At 34.2% G+C, this 21,076-nt stretch overlaps 1 pseudogene; it reads right to left on the minus strand.

Moving 5' to 3' along the window:
• Positions 1 to 1,601: 1,601 nt before the first annotated feature.
• LOC133066873 (olfactory receptor 4K13-like) lies at positions 1,602 to 2,558 on the minus strand (annotated as a pseudogene).
• Positions 2,559 to 21,076: the final 18,518 nt, after the last annotated feature.

Here is a 21,076-nt window from a genome sequence, read left to right on the forward strand (position 1 = left end):
TGGGTCTGTTAAGATTTTCTATTTCTTTCTGGTTCAGTTTTGGAAAGTTGTACTTTTCTAGGAATGTGTCCATTTCTTCCAAGTTGTCCATTTTATTTGCATATAGTTGCTGATAATAGTCTCTTATGATCCTTTGTATTTCAGTGTTGTCTGTTGTGATCTCTCCATTTTCATTTCTAATTTTGTTGATTTGATCTTTCTCCCTTTGTTTCTTGATGAGTCTGGCTAATGGTTTGTCAATTTTATTTACCTTCTAAAAGAACCAGCTTTTGGCTTTGTTGATTTTTGCTATGGTCTCTTTTGTTTCTTTTGCATTTTTCTGCCCTAATTTTTAAGATTTCTTTCCAGCTACTAACCCTGGGGTTCTTCATTTCTTCCTTTTCTAGTTGCTTTAGGTGTATAGTTAGGTTATTTATTTGACTTTTTTCTTTTTTCTTGAGGTAATACTGTATTGCTATGAACTTTCCCCTTAGCACTGCTTTTACAGTGTCCTATAGGTTTGGGGTTGTTGTGTTTTCATTTTCATTCATTTCTATGCATATTTTGATTTCATTTTTTATTTCTTCTGTGATTTGTTGGTTATTCAGCAGCGTGTTGCTCTTAGCTGTTTTAATAAACTCTTTTTATTGAATCATAAGCGTAAGGAAACAGAAATTGCTGGTTTCTTTTTACTTTCAGATCAATAAAAAATCATTTTAACCTTTGTTGGGAAGATTTACTTATTCTTTTTTTTTTAATGCAAATTTTTAATTTCCTGCACTTGTTTCCAATATGCCAATTTTTCTTCCCTTCACTTACCATCCACAGGTTCAGCTTCAGTTTTACAAGTCTTTTCTATCTTTCCTATACCAAGATTCTGCCAGGCATGTCACAAACATTATTATTATTATTATTTTGTGGTTCACCAAACTCTTTATTTTTTTAAATTAATTAATTTATTTATTTTACTTTATAACATTGTATTGGTTTTGCCATACATTGACTTGAATTTGCCATGAGTGTACATGTGTTCCACATCCTGAACCCCCCTACCCATCCCACCCCTCTGGGTCATCCCAGTGCACCAGCCCAGATTTAATTATTGGGAACTATGACACGTAAAGGAGAGGACAGGAAACAAAAATGTATGAATGCTAATTAAAATTTATATAAAAATATTTTTAGGTATAAAGGCATAGATTTTGTAGTTACATGTAGGATCTAATTCTAGGTCTAGTACTTACAATTTCTGTGACAAATTTGTTAAATTTTATAATGTGCAGTTTTCTGGTGATAAATATAAATAATATTCTCTATTTTCATTGTGTGAGGTTAAGAGAAAATGCATGCAAAGTGCCTCAGACATGGTTAGAACTCAACAAACAGTATTTTAAAATCTAAGAATTTATAGAAAAATTTAAAATTACAACATAAATGAATGATAATATATTGGAATTATTTGCACTTGGATGTACAATTCTGAATGCTTTATTGCATATATGCTTGTGTAGGGAAAAGTAATAATTTCCCAAAATATTACTTATGTTTGATGTAAAATCTTATACCTGTGTCTCTGGATGATGACAACAATTATGATGCCTTTCATGAGTGTAATATTTAAGTTAAAAGGCTGATCTGGAACTCACATTCTTGATCTTTATTTTTATTATTGCTTTCTTAATGTCTTTATTCCTAAATGAGTAAATGATTGGATTTAAAAGGGGAGTAAAAATTGTATAAAACACAGAGACGATCTTATCTATAAAAACATGGCTGAATGGCCATATATAGATAAAGAGGCAAGGTCCAAAGAATAGTACCACCACTGTGATGTGGGCTGCAAGAGTGGACATGGCCTTGGAATATCCACTGGAGGAGTGATGATGGACAGTTATCAGGATGATGCTATAGGAAATGAACAGAAATATGAAACAGAACAAAGAAAGTAGTCCACTAAATGCAATGACTAATAGTCTAAGATATAGGTGTCAGTGCAGGCAAGTTTGATCACCTGAGGCAGGTCACAAAAAAAACTATCCACAACATTGGGGCCACAGAATGGTAAAGTCACTATAAAAGCCATTTGGCTAACAGAGTGCACAAACCCAGTAGTCCAGGAGAAAAGTGCAAGTCTGATGCAAATATGGTGGCTCATAATATTTTTGTAATGAAGGGGTTTGCAAATGGCAATTAATCTATCAATTGCCATGGCTACAAGCAACATCATCTCACTTCCACCTAAAAGGTGAAGGAAAAAAATCTGGGCCATGCATCCTTCATAGGAAATGGCCTTATTTTCACTAATTAAGTCACCAATCATTTTAGGAGTAGCAAAGGAAGCCAGAGACATATCAATAAAGGACAGGTTGACCAGTAGGAAGTACATTGGAGACTGTAATTGAGGGTCCAATTTCACTACCAAGATAATAATGAGGTTACTTAATAAAATGGCTATATAAATAATAGAAAAAAATTTAAAAAAATAAAATCTGTAACTCATGAAACTCTGTGAGTCCCAGCAAAATAAATTCAGTCACTACAGAGTGATTTTGTTTTTCTATTTGTTTGGCTGTTGGCATATATTACCTAAAACAAAATCAAAATTAAAAGTCTATTAGTTAAATTTGAAAAATAAGTGCATAGTCACTTAACTTTTTTTCCTAAAATTCACTGAAATGCTTAAAAAGGATAAAAAATAATCAACAATAAATCCATTTTTTTGAAAGAGATAGACACAATTTCTTAACAAAAATTATGAGGAATATCTGCCATAAACCAAGATGTTTGAAAAAAATTGAAACTATCAATATGTAACTCACATTTGGGCTAATCTTAAGAAAAGTGATTATCTCAGCTGGTGAGAGAATATGCAAGCTCCTTGACACCTTTTTTAGATTTTGAGAAATATATTTATTCATCCTCCATAGACAAAAAAATAAGGTCTACCATCTTGAACTCTAATAATAGTAAGGATCACGTAAGTGAAAAAAAGGCCAAACGGTTTTCTAATTATAAGCAGGGCTAAGAGAAATGAAACTGGGTAACTAGAATATAGAGCATTAACAATCTAGGAGTCATTCTGTATTTGCTGCTGAAAGTCAGATGAACAGAGATAATAAACATTATGAGTCTCTGAGACAAATGAATCTATGGTTGGCAAATTGAGATAGCTTCTCGTCTTATTTTTTTCTGAGATGGAAGAAGTGTCCAAATATTTTAGTCTTCTCCCACGGGCCCTGATTTCCTTTGGGCCTATGAATTTAGTAGATTGGGAAGTACAGTGCAGAGACAGCCTAAATGGATGCTTGCCACTGGCTTATGGATCCCTGATAAACAAAAGGAAATCTGTTTATCAGGGAGCACATCCATGTTGCTCCAGATGTGTAAAGCAGATCTTTGTGGAATGACATCCATTTACACATGAATAATGCTAGCCAGAATTTTTGAAACAAAATAACAAGGAAGATACACCAGGTATCTAAGAAGAGATAGTAACACAACACATTGTTTTTTAAGAGATCTGGAAAAAAAAAAATGCAGAAGAGTTTCTAGCTGAACAAAGAGAAATATTTTTAAATATTTTAAGAATCCAGAAAAGTAAAAAATGCTATAATAAAGATCTTCATCCTGTTGTCAGAATTAACAAGTATATGCATTTTTATCATTTTGCTTCAAACTTTTTAAATAAAATTAAAAAATACTGGCAGAGGTAAAGTTCACTTATCATCTTACTAGTTTGTGTATGATATGAAAATGAATAAGTGATATCTTGTCATAACAACATTCTGCAAATGATTTTATTTTTACTGACAAACTAATATTCTAAAATTGTACAACATACTTGTACATATCTATTTACATGTGAAAAACTTTTTCAAGATTACATTACCAGAAGTACAATTACTAGTCATCTTCAACTAATCAAATAATGCAAAATTCTCAATAAAGATTTATATAAATACTACTTTGCACAAATATTGGTATTTTTTTAGCTCTCATTCTGACCACCTGATTTTATTGTAGGAATGCGAAAATGGTTCAATACTAGAAAATCACTTTATATAATTATCAAAATTAAAAAGTCAGGCAAGTAACATAATTTACAAGTAACAACAAAATAAGCATATAATAAATATTAGATTCATGAATTGTAAAATATGCCAATTATCTTTAAGTTCATATATATATTCATGTACTCCCAATCTGAATTCAAGTAGGAGTTTTTAGAAAATTGACATGTTAATTCTAAAATGTATATTGAATTGCAAAAGATCAAGATGAGCCAAGGCAGTTTTGGAGAGCAAAGCTAGAAGATTTATACTGCCAAGACCTACTTATAAAGCCATATAAGACAGTTTGATTTTGGTTCAAGTATATAAAAATAAACCAAAGAAAACAATGAAATATCACAAATGACAGCAACAGATAACATAGTAAAGCACATTTGTGGAGAAACAAATATAACTGTTTACTGATGAGCCAGTATGTAATAAGTAGCTGGTGCTGGTGGCTCTGTTTTGGGAAAGAGGACCTTTCTAATGTCAGAATTCCACAATATCAATAAATGCCAGTAGTTGGCTTAATCATATTCACCTGAAAATTTGGCTTCAAAATTAATATTGCTTAACTTTAAAGATTTGATATTTTAATCTTTTCTTCCAGTTTGTTCTCAGGTTTGCCTGATTATAAAGTAGACCAAGCAGTGGGTGAGATAACTTTCCTAGGACACATTATAAGTCTACATGCAGCAATAACCCAGCTTCCCCATGAGATGATGAGAAAAGAAGGAACTTTGCTAAATTTTTACTTGTAATTTTCCCACTAAATCATACTTTTCACATGTGACTCTGCCATGTGACATAGTGGTGCTTGTCTTCATGCACTACTTATTCCACAAATTACAGATTTCAGAGAGTAAGGACCCAGAGCGGGAAGAATGAGACAGCAAAATGAAACAAAACTACAGTTGACCTTGAATAACAAGGGTTTGAACTGTGCTTATGCAGATTTTTTTTCCAATAATAAATACTACAGTTTTATATACTTGGTTAGTTCCACTGTGTTGGAGGGTTGGTGCCCCTAATCTCCCCATGTGTTCAAGTTAGTAGCTCAGTCATGTCCGACTGTGATCCTATGGACTATATATATAGCTCACCAAGCTCCTCTGTCCACAGAATTCTCCAGGCAAGAGTACTGGAGTGGGTTGCCATTTCCTTCTCCAGGATGTGTTGAGTCAATTGTATTGTCCACACCTAGACACAAACACATAGGTAAATGAGATATATAATAGAGATAGATTTGGGGATCAGTAAGGGAAATAGTAAATGACAATGGGGCAGCTACTTAGCAATCAGGAATGGCAAGATCAAACCTCTAATTTCACTTCTCTTTTGAAAATAAATCTCAGAAGTGTAAAAGATTTAGATTTATAAAAATACAGCTATGAAAACAGTAAGGGCAAACATAGGTACATATTTTAGCCCATTAAAAATAGCTCATTAAAAATGTTTTAGATATGATGCACAAATTAAACTCTAGGAAGATATAGACTAGTAGATTAACTTTACTAAATGTAAAAAATAAAAAAATGATCATAAAAAAGAGAGGAGAATATACTTTCAACAAATGAAACTAAGAACTGTTACCTTTGATCAGTAAAAAAAGGTTAAAGAAACAGTGGAAAAAGTGGAAGAAACATATGGATTAGCAATTCACAGAAGTAGAACTTCAAATATCTTTAAACATAAGTCTGCTCAACTTTACCGATAATTAAGGAAATGCAAGTTATAGTAAAATATGTAATTTTAGTTATCACATTTAAAAATAAATTTAATTTTGACAGAATATGATAGAGTTTAATAATTCTCTTTTTGATATTGGCCCTATATATATTTTGGGAGGGGTGTTGGCACTATGTCTTAGATTTAAAGATTTTACTATAGTTTAATGGAGAACCTCCTCTTATGGGATTTATATGCTAAGTGTTCAAAGAAACATAATCATATGCTGTTTGTATCATTGTCTTTAATAACCAAAAATCGAGAAGCTCCTCAAAATCCCACTATTAGTGGGATTATTTTATTTATTTATTTATTTTGGGGGGGTTATTTTAAAATAGAAATATATATGTGCTGATCTGGAGAAAATATATGACATATTAAATTTGTAAATGTTATATTTTTGTCAATGTATGGCAAAAACCACTACAATATTGTAAAGTAATTAGCCTCCAACTAATAAAAATAAATGGAAAAAAACCAATAAATTTGTAAATGTTATATTTTAAATTGTTGCAATATTTTAATGAAATAGTTCATACAAATTTCAGAGAACTATCAATTCACTAAACTACCAAGACTGCTTACCTCTGGCATATTAACATATAAACTTTAATAAAGATTCTAAATTTTATAAGTTCAAATTCTGTAAAATTTAATAAAATTGAATTAGAGTCTAGTCCTGGATAAATGCTCTCAAAAATGTAGTTGGCATTTAGCTACCAAAAGCTTTGAATCAGAGAGTCATTTATTTTACACACAGCTATAACGGAATATTTAAAAATATCCATAAGTAACCTGAAACTTGTGACATTAACTTGCTGTGCCAGTTTATCATCTACTGCCGAAAGCAAACTCTAAGTTGGTGATTATGGATTTGGCAATCAATCATACATAGCCAGAATTGGAAACATATTCTAAGTTGTATATCAACTTTGACAACGAAACTTCAAGAAAGTCGGGATGCTATCTCTGTCCCCTTACCCTTCAGCCGTTCCAAAGTGTCCTCTGTGAATAATGAGAAAAATTCTTGAAGTGAAGGACAATGAAGTCTGATATTAAAATGTATTACAAAGCAGAGTAATAAAATGATATTTTAGTTTCATAACATTAGATAGAGTAATGAAGTGATTGTAAGAAACCTGAGAATTTAAAAAATAGTCATAGATTAAAAATATGTTCTTAAGGATAAATTTACAGTTATTTGAGAATAAATATGGCTGGTTAGCTACATATCTTAAAGAAAAATAAGTTCAAATATTTTAAATATTTCAACAATAATTTCAATGATAAAATACTGACACAAATATATAAGTGAATATATATACTCTTTTGTATTAGTATTGGGTACCATCAAGATAAACCTATAAGTAAATATATTCATTTTGTTATGTTATAGTACTGAGTTAGGATCATGTAAAAGGCAAAAATAAAAGTCAATAGATTTTATTCAGTGAGGATGAGTAAACTATTATCTCAAAAACATAAAAAAATTTGTAAGAGGCAAGAGCTGAACTGGAGAAAAACAGTCAATATATATGCCCTTAATATCAATTTTTTACAAGTCAACAGGACAATATCAAGAGCCATGTAAAAAAAAAATAAGACAAAGTGAAGTATAAATGTTTAAGAAAATATATGTGATGTTTGAACCTGTGGAAAAAAGAAATTAATTTCCATAAAAATATAGCGTGAGATCATACACAGCAAAGTTTTGGTGATTTAGTTGGACAGTAGAATTAGATTTCTGGTTATGTTTTCCTATATGTCTTGATATATCATGAATATTTTGTAATAAAGATATTTATTTTTAAAATTAAAGATGTTTGAATAAATATTTTATGTAATATATCCAAACATAAAAATATCTATTTTTTTCTCCATACCTTGTACCTGCTTTGAGAGTTGTGACTGAAAATCACTGAGATTCTTCTAGAATTTTTTTTTTCACTTGCTCCCACTTTCTTTAATCTTCTTTTTGTATGTGCAAATTCTAATAAAGGAGAATTTTACTTGAAAATGTACAAGACAACATGAAAAAATGTGTCAATTAATGACCTTGGGAAAGTCTGGCATCTTATAACTGAATTCCCTCAGCAATTAAAAGGACATGTATTTGGCAAGCTAGAGTATTCAAATTCTCTCATTAGTGTGTAGTTTTTCCCAATAACAAGGGACAAAAATAAGGCTTTACCAACCAAACAATACATCCACATTTCAAAAAGCAGACATGGATATAAAAACTGAGTGTCTATTTAAAATGTAGATAAAATTGAATTTTCAAAAATTGAAGTAAGAAGGACTTATAAATATAAGAGACAAGATTAATTATATTATAATTCACTTTATTATAGAAAATTTCCTTAAAAAAAACTTTCCTAGCCATAAACATCTCTTTTTTTTAATACTATTATCTGAATAAAAGTCAAGATAACAAATTTAATTGGAAATATTGGAAATAACTTATTCCTAAGAGTCACATTCCTCTGATACCTTTCTATTTTCCTCTGTAATTAGTTCCTCTTGGATTTGCAAGCTTCCCCATAACTGCATTGTTCCAGAAGAGTTCAAACTGTTTAAAATTTGGTTAAAATTAAAGAGATTTGCTATTTTTTTTATTTCTTCCATGTCAAACAGCAGCTAATTTATTTCTCACATTTGACTGCCAGTGTTTATTATGTCAACAAATGGCCTATGCAACCAATTATTTTGTTGAATTGTATTGGGATTTCAGTGAAAAGCCTGGTCAATAGTATACAAAAGTACTTTTTTTCTGCTTCTATATTGACATCTTCACATATTCATTACTTCATGTATTCATAGTTTAGATACTCTTAAGAAAATAACATACCTGTTAAAAGGTTAATGTGTTATTCCCAAATCTGCTATAAGCATTCTTATACATTTCTTTTGGACATGATCATTTCTTTCTCTTTAGGTGTATACCTTGCAGTGAAATTACTGGTTCTTTGGTAGACATGTCTTTTAGAAACTGCCAGTTTCCAATGCTGTTTCACCACTTTATCCTCCCACCAGCAGTGTACAAGAATTCTAGATGTTCCATATCCTTCACAGACTTTGATATTCTCAACCTTTTTAAATTTAAAGCTATGTTCTTATGTACATAGCAATACTAATTGTTATAATATTAACTAATACATTTCCCTGATTACTAGTAATAGGGAATAACTTTTCATATGATTATTATCCATTTGAATATTCCCTTTTGTGAAGTACCTATTTAACTCTTTTTGCCCAAATCTTGTTAATGGACAACTTAAGTGAAACAAGCAAATCTTGAAACCACAAATTATACTACTGGCAAGAGAAGAAAGAAAATGTACATATTGTGTATCAAAGAGATTAAAACTATAATTTAAAATATTCCCTTTAAAAAAGAAACAAAGGAGCATTTGTTTCACTAATGAAAAATTTTCCCAATGTTTTAAGTGAAATAATATAGAAGGAGTAGACAGAGATGATGGTGGAATAGCAGGATGCTGATCACACCTCCCCCCCAGAAACACATCAAAAACATATCTACACGTGGAACAATTCTCACTGAAAACAACTTTGAGACTGGCAGAAAGCCTCTTGTACAACCAAGATTGTAAGAAAGATACACACAGAATTGGGTAGGAAGGGAAGAGAAGAGATCAGTTCAGGACTCACAACCCATCAGAGGGGACACAGAAGAATCAGGGTTTGGAGATCCTCCCTGGGGAGTGAGCAGTTCAAATCACATATATGACACCCCAGCCCTGGAGTCTGACCCTGAGAAGATGAGTCCCATTAGCTGATTTGAAAACCAGTGGAACTTATAAAGGGCTGTGAGAAACCCAGACCCACTGGTGAAGTGCACGTACATCTTTCTTACTCCCAGGAATCAGGAAGAGGAAGCAGATTGAAACTGTGTCAGGCTCTGGCTGGTTCCCAGAAAACACTCCAACATGTACCTTTGCCCATGCCAGTCACCTACTCTGGCCCCTCTACCTCCGGCACAACTCCCCACTAGAGTGAACACTGCCTTTGTCAAGGAGAGTGTTCAGTGTTGATGAATTTATGCCTAAAAAATTCCTGAGACTAAAAAAGGAGACAGATATTCAGGTAGAAGACAAATAGTCAGATATTCATCACAGAGAACCCTAATCAAGATGAACTCAAAGAGACCCACACCAAGTCATATCATAACTAAAATGACAAAAATTAAAGATAGAGAATTCTATCTTTAGAATAGAGATTCTAAGCAGCAAGAGAAAAACCAAAGAGTCATATACAAAAGAACCCCTATCAGATTATCAGCTGAATTTTCTGCAGAAACTTTGCAGGCTGGAAGGGAATGATATGATATAAATTACTGAAAAAGAAAAAAATAAACCTAGAATACTCTACCCAGCAAGATTATCATCGAGAACTGAAGGAGAGACAGACAAAAGCTAAGAGTTCATCAACCTCATTTTGTTCTTTGATCTGTGGGTTCATTGTTGTTGTTCAGTCATCAAGTCATGTCTGATTCTTCAGAACCCCATGGACTGCAGCACACCAGGCTTCCCTATCCCTCACCATGTCCACTGAATCAGTGATGCCATCCAACCATCTCATCCTCTGTCACCTTATTCTCCTGCCTTCAATCTTTCCCAGCATAAGGGTCTTTTCCAATGAGTCAACTGTTCACATCAGGTGGCCAAAGTTTCTTCTTCTCCAGCATCAAAACTTCCAAAGAGTATTCAGTGTTGATTTCCTTAAAGATTAACTGGTTTGATTTCCTTGCTTTCCAAGGGACTCTCAAGAGTCTTCTCCAGCACCACAGTTTGAAAGCATCAATTCTTTGGCGCTCTGCCTTCTTTATTGTCCAACTCTCACATCTGGACATGACTACTGGAAAGACCATAGCCCTAACTATATGGACCTTTGTCAGCAAAGTGATGTCTTTGCTTTGTAACACACTGTCTAGGTTTGTCATAGCTTTCATGCCAAGAAGCAATCGTCTTCTAATTTCATGGCTGTGGTCACCATCCACAGTGATCTCAGAGCCCCAAAAGAGGAAATCTGTCACTGCTTCCACTTTTTCCCCTTCTATTTGCCATGAAGTGATGGGACTGGATACCATGATCTTAGATTTTTAATACTGAGTTTTAAGCTGGATTTTTTACACTCCTCCTTCACCCTCATCAAGAATCTCTTTAGTTCCTCTTCACTTTCTGCCATTAGAGTGGTATCATCCACATATCTGATGTTGTTGATATTTCTCCTGGCAACCTTGATTCCATCTTATAACACATCCAGCCCAGCATACTTTTCATTAAATTTATAATTTTTTTAAACATTATTTCTTTAGACATTTCTTTTCTGCCATCCCTGACTCCAGTACCACATGTGGTATATCATGTGATATTTTTCATAGGTTATAGAGGCTCTTTTAAGTTTTTCTCCAATTTTGTTCTGTTTCTGATTTAGCTTAGATGATTTCTATTTTCCCTCCAGGTGTTTTATTTTTCCTTTGTTTCCCAAATGGAATTTTTCAGATTCTGTATTATATTTTACCACCTCCAATTCCATTTGGTTATTTATTTCACATCTTCATTTTTTTTCTCTCATGTTCATATTTTCCTTTAAATTCTTGATCATTTGTATAATGTCTATTTCAAAATTTTTAATTTTAAGAATTTATTCATTTAAATCATTTATGAATATGTATCTCTTGGTTATATAGATCATATCTTACTTCTTTGAATTTTTATTAGCTAATGATTGGATGTCATATATCAGTGATTCTCCATGAAGGGACATTTGGCATTATCTGGGGACATGATTGGATGTCACATGTGGGGGCTACTACTGGAATTTAATGGATAGAGGAAGGAATGCTGCTAAACATCTTGTAATGATCAAGAAGACTTTTCAACCTACAATAAAACTATCTCTAAAACTTAAAGTTGAAATCAAGACATTTTAAAGCATACAAATGATTAAAGAATTCTTAGCAACCTGGTGCTTATAAATAAATATGTTAAATGAAGTTGTAATGAAAATTTTTACATTTATTTATGTACAAATAAAATTTGAATATGACAATAGTCCATAGAAGAGAAGATGCATAAAGAAGTTTCTTACATTTTTTTTCTAATGAAATGGTATAATTATTTGGAAGTATGAGAAATAAAATGTTTCCTGCCATATCAATAAACAAAGATGTTGCAGTCATTAGCAATTGCAGCCACCACCATGGTGAGCTGGTAAGCTCTGAGGGAACTCGAAAGTAGAAGAATACCTGCCATGTTGCAGCCATCAGATTATAGCCACTCCCTACAGTGAGCCACAAGGAAACTCAGGATGCAAACAACACAGGATACTGGTCCTACATAGCTCAGGTGCAAATAAATGGGATGATTTCAGTGAGCCCAAACTCTTGCATCTTCCCATACATGGAAAAGAACTAAATTCCTTAACTTATCTGGTTTTCTTTAAGTAACAACAATATTTTCTTGTTCAGACTATCTGCCTTTTGTTGCAAAACTTCTATATAACCTGGTTCTTTCCTTCACTTTGGAGCAGTTCTCTCAGGGTCACTTGAGATGTTGTCTTCTAAGTTTGAAGTTCTAAAAATTCCCACTGGAAAAAAAAAATAGCTCTCAATTTTTAGGTTGTGAGTGTTTAAGTTGACAGGAACCAGAAAGCGATAATTTAAAGTTCAGTTCAGTTCAGTCGCTCAGTTGTGTCTGACTCTTTACAATCCCATGGACTGAAGCACACCCGGCTTCCCTGTTCATCACCAACTCCCAGAGCTTGCTCAAACTCATGTCTGTTGAGTTGGTGATGACATCCAACAATTTCATCCTCTGTCATCCTCTCATCCTCTGTTGTCCCCTTCTCCTCCTGCCTTCAGTCTTTCCCAGCATCAAGGTCTTTTCCAGTGAGTCAGTTCTTCACATCCAGTGGCCAAAGTATTGGAGTTACAGCTTCAGCATCAGTCCTTACAATGAGTATTCAGGACTGATTTCCTTTAGGATTCACTGACTTTATCTCCTGGCAGTCCAAGGACTCTCAAGAGTCTTCTCCAACACCACAGTTCAAAGCATCAATTTTTCAGCACTCAGCCTTCTTTATGGTCAACTATCACATCCATACATAACTACTGGAAAAACCACAGCTTTGACTATACAGACTTTGGTCAGCCAAGTAATATCTCTGCTTTTTAATATGTGGTCTAGGTAGGACATAGCTTTTCTTCCAAGGAGCAAGCATCTTTTAATTTCATGGCTGCAGTCACCATCTGCACTGATTTTGGAGCCCAAGATAATAAAATCTCTCACTGTTTCCATTGTTTCCCTATCTATTTGTCATGAAGTGATGGGACCAGATGCCATGATCTTAGTTTTTTGAATGTTGAGTTTTAAGCCAGCTTTTCCAGTCTCTTCTTTCACCCTCATAAAGAGGCTTTTTAGTTCCTTTTCACTTTCTGCCATAAGGGTGGTGTCATCTGTGTATCTGAGGTTATTGAAATTTCTCCTGGCAGTCTTGATTCCAGCTTGTGCTTCATCCAGCCTGGCATTTCGCATGATGTACTCTACGTATAAGTTAAATATACAGCTTTGATATACTCTTTTCCCAATTTGGAGGGCTTCCTTGGTGACTCAGACATTAAAGACTCTGCCTGCAATGCAGGAGACCCAGGTTCATTTCCTGGGTTGGGAAGATTCCCTAGAAAAAGAAATGGCAACTCACTCCAATATACTTGCCTGGAAAACCCCATGGACAGAGGAACCTCACAGGCTACAGTCCATGGGATCACAAAGAGTTGGACACAGCTGAAAGACTAAGGTTTTTTTTCCAATTTGGAACCAGTCTGTTGTTCCATGTCTGGTTCTAACTGTTGCTTCTTGACCAGCATACAGATTTCTCAGGAGGCAGGTGAGGTGGTCTAGTATTTTCATCTCTTGAAGAATTTTCCAGTTTCTTGTGATCCACATGGTTCAATAAAGCAGAAATAGACATTTTTCTGGAACTCTCTTGCTTTTTCTATGATCCAACAGATGTTGGCAATTTGATCTCTGGTTCTTCTGCCTTTTCTAAATCCAACTTGAACATCTGGAAGTTCTTGGTTCGTGTACTGTTGAAGCCTGACTTGGAGAATTTTGAACATTACTTCACTAGCGTGTGAGATGAGTGCAATTGTATGGTAGTTTGAATATTCTTTGGCATTGCCTTTCTTTGGGGTTAGAATGAAAACCCCTTTTCCAGTCCTGTGGCCAGGACTTGAAAGGTTATATTATGTAATTTAAAGATACATATTATATATATACTCTAAAGAAATCACAAAAATGAAAAAGAGAGAAAATGACAGAAGGAGGAAGATAAGAAAGAAGGAAGAAAGGAAAGAAGAAGAAGAGAAAGAAAAAAACAGAGGTTATCTAAAGTAACAATGTTTGTCTAGTAGTTACTAACTTGGACAGCCCAGTCTAAGCCATTTGATTCTTTCCTGGTCAAACCAAACAAGCTTTTTGGATTAGTGATGGGCTTTCCAGAATGAAGGCCATGTTGCCCTTTGCATTATTAATCAGCCACAATTAGTCCCAATAAACAATAAAAATGTTGAAAAAGGTAAAAGGGAAATCTGCATGACAAATGTACCAAGTATCCCATGTTAGTATTGCAACAGGAATTCTGTTCATGGTCACAATGATATCTTCAGACATTGATAGTCTCTTAAACCAGTGTTCTTCCTATGTGGTCAAGTATATTGGCTCTAGATAACTGGAAAATAAAACCACTCTCATCTTGAGAACTCAGTCATGGAAACTTTCATGGGAACTTTGAGGAAGATTAAAAAAGGTCATGTAGAAACCTCTTGAAAAAGAAAAAAACAAACCTGGAGCCAGGAAACTGGAATGCATCTGCAAGGTCTTTCAGATGACTTAGAATTCTTAGAAGCAGCTACTTGGGGTCATGAAATAAATTGACATGGGAACATCAAACAAAGAATAGATGTACATACATCTCTCATACACAGCTGCTGAAGCCACTTCTCTGAACTGAACTTGGTGCCCATGGGGAAAAATAATCTGAAGTTAAGTTTAGGCAAATTTCTCTGATGGCAAACCTGCACAAAGTCAGAAAATGGATTGTATTGAATTCATTCCTGAAGCCCCAGTAGTATAAAAACAGATATTCAACAGAATTGACACCTATTCAGCTCTTAAATATGATTAGCCTCTTATAGAAGCAACCACCATGAATACAAGTAAAGATTTGTAACTGCAGAGTCTATCAGTATACTTCATATGAATACAATTCCTCTGGTCAAGAAAGGCATTTTTTGTTATTAATATACAAAAATTAGCCAAGAAACATTGAATTATGTGGTATTCACATTTCTCATTATTCTTAGAGCATTGGTCTTACTGAAAACTGAAACAGGCAATTCAAAGCATATGTTACTTTTAATAGGAGTGAATACAGACACAAAAGTCTGCTAATATTAATGGGAAAATGTACTTTTCAATTGAATATGAGAGTAAAAGGAAATATTCCACAGGAAAAGTTTATTAAAACTGGAAGTAGAAATGAGGAAATAGAGGGAAATATAATTACCTAACATTATCTTTTCATATCTTGTATTTTAATAGGCCCAGTTGTATTTAAAATACATTAAATACATTTAAAGAAAACTAAAGTTAGTTTACAGTAAATGTTAGATATATTTTGCATTTGATGCTTTCTAATACTCTTCAAATATATTTTCATAATTTGAATATCCCAGACCTGAGAGTGGTTTTATATTGCTCTCTTATCTGTCGTCCATAAGTAAAAGCATATCAATTTCTATAATTATGTGATATTAGAAAAGAATGTTTAATTCTATTGTATTAAGGGAAAGCAATGTAGCATCTTTAATAATTCCCATTGGTATTTGATCATCAGTTGGGTATTGTTAGGTCTCAAAATATATCTTTTGTTATTACCACCCTCTCAATATTTATGATCCCTTTTTCCCTAGGAAAATGAATATTCATATGTGTCAATATTTTAGGGATAATGCGATTATTTTGGAGTGAGACACTCTCCAGGTTTCAGTGTGCCCAGAGTCAAGTGATGTTCTGAAACACTCTGTAGAGTTGGTAAGTCATGGAGGCAGTTTTAATGTAGATTAAAATAATACAGAAGCATTCCTAGATACTGGCTTATAATCACATTGTCCATAGGTAGAAACAGATGTGAAAAGTCATTTAGAAGCTGAACAATGTGATAAAATTATAGAATTCTAGAAGGCATTATTACTCTAGTTGTCATACAAATATAGCATAGTCCCATATGTGTGACAACATGATGAAAGTTATATGATTGAGTACACTTTGATACAACTCAAGTGATTTTACTTTCAATCTGCTAAACAGTGTCCATGTCAAACTTTATCATGTCAATGTTATTACCAACAAAAATTTTATGGTGAACTATGCCAAGCAGTGTTTATTTAAAATAGTAGCTGGATGAATGGAAACTTCCCTCTTGTTTTCCAAGAAATGTGTTATTGTCTTGTGCTTATAAACCTACCACATCTAACACATCAATTTGTCCTATTCTGTTTTTAAAGAAAAATAAGTCAGCTAAATGGACTAGTATCATATGGATAAGAATATGACTTTTGGCAAATCTGACCTAAGAATATTCACTTTTATTAACGTTTTTATGTATTAAGATTACAAATATTAAAAATATAAACTTTAAATAGAATAAATCTTTTATCTGTTCTCTAATATTTGAACATTTTATTCTATGTAGATAAAGCACTAGGTGCATGCTAAGTTGCTTCAGTCATGTCCAACTCTTTGTGACTCCATGGACTGTAGCCCTCCAGGCTGCTCTGTCCTTGGGATGCTCCAGGCAAGAATACTGGAATGGGTAGCCATTGCCTTCGTTAGGGAATCTTCCTGAATCAGGGATCGAAACGGGGACCTTATGTTTTCTGCATTGGCAAGCAGATTCATTACCACTAGCACCACCTGGGAGACCCTAAAGCACTAGGTAATCAACTACAATTTTTCCTTTTCTTATCATATTTTGATGACTATAATCTTCTATGAGTAAATTTCAAATTCTAAAACTTAGTTCAGTTATACTGCTGCACATGAGTCTATGCGCTGTACTTAGTCACTCATTTACGTCTGACTCTTTGTGACCCCATGAGCTGTAGCCCGCCAGGCTCCTCTGTCCACAGGGATTCTCCAGGCAAGAATACTGGAGTGGGTTGCCATGCCCTCCTCCTGGGGATCTTCCCAACCCAGGGAATGAACCCAATTCTCTCACATTACAGGAATATTCTTTACTGTTTGAGCATTAGAATTAAAATGTTAATTTCAGGGTTTCATATATCCATCTTTATCCTCATCCATTTTAGAATAATATGAAAGTCTTTCATCGAACAAAGGAAAGTTAAGGACTTTGCTTTTGCAGAAAGGGAAGATGCCAGGCAGACAATCAAAATGATTCTTGTGAAAACAAAAGAGATTCTTTTCTCTGTCTTCTTCCTTCTTCATACCCTTAGGGAGTCTGTGTGGGTGAGTGTATGAGTGTGTGTGTGTGTGTGTGTGTGTGTGTGTGCTGTGTGTATGCATATGTGTAAGGTTTTGGATTAAAAACCTATATACAAAAATGTTTTTTAAAGGAAAATCATAGATTAGTGCAACACTATAAAAACAGAAAGGAATAAAAGTAGAAAAATCCATTTGCATGTAAAAATTATTAGTTATATATTTTTAGAAATATTACTTAAAAATATTAACAAATTTTTGGAAATTTTTTCTTTTTCAATATCTGTATGCTTTCACTCACTGAACAGCTTTATTGATGGCTTTCATAAACTGTATTAGTATTATGAGAAATAATTTGTATATTTTCAAGGACCTTAAAAATTCCTTATTTGGGAAGGAAACCACACTAGAAATTTAACCCTAGGAGTCAGAGATAACTAGTGTTAGAATAAATGTGCCTAGTTCTTATTAGAAGAATTAAAAAAGAACTAAAGAGCCTCTTGATGAAAGTGAAAGAGGAGAGTGAAAAAGTTGGCTTAAAGCTCAACACTAGGAAAACTAAGATCATGGCCTCTGGTCCCATCACTTCATGGCAAATAGATGGGGATTCAATGGAAACAGTGGCTGACTATTTTTTGGGCTCCAAAATCACTGCAGATGGTGATTGCAGCCATGAAATTAAAAGATGCTTACTCCTTGGAAGGAAAGTTATGACCAACTAGACAGCATATTAAAAAGCAGAGACATTACTTTGCCAACCAAGTTCCGTCTAGTCAAGGCTATGGTTTTTCCAGTAGTCATGTATGAATGTGACAGTTGGACTATAAGGCAAGCTGAGCGAGAAGAATTGATGCTTTTGAACTGTGGTGTTGGAGAAGACTCTTGAGAGTCCTTTGAAGTGCAAGGAGATCCAACCAGTCCATCCTGAAGGAGATCAGTCCTGTATGTTCATTGGAAGGACTGATGGTGAGGCTGAAACTTGCAATTCCACTACTTCGGCCACCTGATGCAAAGAGCCGACTCATTTGAAAAGACCCTGATGCTGGGAAAGATTGAGGGCAGGAGAAGAAGGGGACGACAGAGGATGAGATGGTAGGATGGTATCACCGACTCAGTGGACATGGGTTTGGGTGGACTCTGGGAATTGGTGATGGACAGGGAGGCCTGGCGTGCTATGGTTCATGGGGTCGCAAAGAGTTGGACACAACTGAGCGACTGAACTGAACTGAACTGAATTCTTATTCTGGGCTTCCCTGGTGGCTCAGTAGTTAAGAATTTGCCTGCCAATGTGGGAAATGCAGGTTGAACCCCTGTGTTTGCAAGATCCCCTGGAGAAGTAAATGGCAGCCCACTGCAGTGTTCTTACCTGGGAAATCCCACGGACAGAGGAGACTAGTGGGCTTTAGTCCATAGGGTCACAAAGGAGTCGGACATGACCTATCAACTTAAACAACTCTTATTCCAGTGCTCCTTCAGAAGACTGAGAATTGAAACATGTAATATATCTGATATATATGCGAAATAGTTAAGTTATAGGATGCATGAAATGGACAATAAATGCAGTGGAAATTACAAGTTTCAAATCTATGGAGGGTTTTATTATGTACAAGAGAGGCCTTGATGTGCTCTGAAGGATTTGGTTATATGACAAACAAATATGTGTAGCTAAGAAGGAGAAAAACAAGGATGGGAAAAAAAATGCATGAAGAATGTAGAAAGCCATGAGGTTGTGTTTGCTGAAAGGTAAGTTGAATTTTTTCAATACTAGAAAATAGTATTGGGTTGGTTGGTGAAGGGCTGACTGTGAAGACCTAAGTACATTTGGGGATTCATCATATAGTTAGAAATGTATAAGTTTTTAAGAAAACAATGATATGATGAAAACAGAATTTTTATGGGAAATGTTAAAATCCTAAAAACAAACTGTATTTGTGGGGTGATTACATATGCATCATCTATTGGTGTAAAATCAAATTCTGTATAGCTGCAAAAAGTTCAGAATTTTCATGCACTCATATGAACATGTCTTTAATTTTTAAGTGAAAAACCCAAGGGAAATAACTATGCATGTAGCATGAACACTGTTGCCTTATAAATATAAACATACACTAATATACACAACACACAAACAAACACCATACTAGTATGTTCTTAGTTTTCCTGAAAGCTATCTAGGATACAAATGGCTTACAGTTAGTGATCCTGTTATGTGTGACGTGTTCTTTTCTTTCCCAATTAGTATAAGCTATTTTTACTTTTTAAAAAGTAATCTAAAGGAAAACTATATTTTTAACAAATATTTTAAAATGGTGATTGTCTCTGTTTTAAATGCTTCAACATTCAATTTGACATATGATTTAAATGTCCAATTTCTATTGACTTTGCTCTAAAACTAATTTTAATCTAGATCCTGAATATATAATGTATAATTCATTTATTCAACCATTCATTCAACAGGTACTTGAGTGTCACAAACAGATGCTAAAATGTGTACAAATTACTTTATGTGTTTCTTGAGAACTGCCCTGTTCTCTTTAAATGAAGTTACAAAAATTAGACTTTAAAAAGGATACAATGTTGTAAAGTAAAATAAATAAATAAATTGATTAATTAAAAAATAAATAAAAAGGATTACTATAAGGGATCCTTAAAATACTAGACTGTAGCTGAAAGGAGCTATAAACTTTCTAGACATGGAAGTGAATAACTTTATATACTTGATGTAATTTAGTATTTTATGCCAATTCATGTTTCTCAGAGTAGGAAATTGGCCAAAAGATATGTTCATATAGAGGAAAAAAACAGGCTCATTTGGAAAATGTATTACTATGAAGTTGTCTTGAAGAAACAGAATATCCAACCACTATGACGCTTATTCTTTCTGTTTTTGATGATTGGGAGAGTAAATTGTAGGAAGTTGATGGGATAGAGGCTAGGAGCTGCATGGATATCCCTGGGATTCACAGAAGGCGCCTTCACATGAAAATATTTTCTCCCTGTCTGCTGGGTATCGACGGGGCAAAAAGAAGACTATATTTACTGAAGGAGAATTATAAAAACAGGTAATTTAGAAATCATTAATGACTATGCTAAAGCGTTTGTCTATGTGGATCACAACAAACTCGAAAATTCTTAAGGAGATGAGAATACCGGGCCACCTTACTGGCCTTCTGAGAAACCTGTATGCAGATCAAGAAGCAACAGTTAGAACTGGACATGGAACAATGGACTGCTTCCAAATTGGGAAAGGAGTACCTTATATGCAGAGTACATCATGAGAAACGCAGGGCTGGATGAAGCGCAAGCTGGAATCAAGATTGCGGGAGAAATAGCAATAACCTCAGATATGCAGATAGCATCACCCTTATGGCAGAAAGCAAAGAGGAACTAAAAAGCCTCTTTATGAGGATGAAAGAGGAGGGTGAAAAAGCTGGTTTAAAACTCAACATTCAAAAACCTAATATCATGGCATCTGGTCCCATCACTTCATGGCAAATAGATAGGGAAACAATGGAAACAGTGAGAGACTTTATTTTCTTGGGCTCCAAAATCAGTGCAGATGGTGACTGCAGCCATGAAATTAAAAGACGCTTGCTCCTTGGAAGAAAAGCTATGGCCTACCCTAGATAGCATTACTAAAAAGCAGAGACATTACTTTGCCAATCAAGGTCCATCTAGTCAAGGCTGTGGTTTTTCCAGTAATCATGTATGGATGTGACAGTTGGACTATAAAGAAAGCTGAGTGCCGAAGAATTGATGCTTTTGAACTGTGGTGTTGGAGAAGACTCTTGA

The sequence above is a fragment of the Dama dama genome, chromosome 12 (genome assembly GCF_033118175.1).
Source record: "Dama dama isolate Ldn47 chromosome 12, ASM3311817v1, whole genome shotgun sequence".
Taxonomy (NCBI): domain Eukaryota; kingdom Metazoa; phylum Chordata; class Mammalia; order Artiodactyla; family Cervidae; genus Dama; species Dama dama.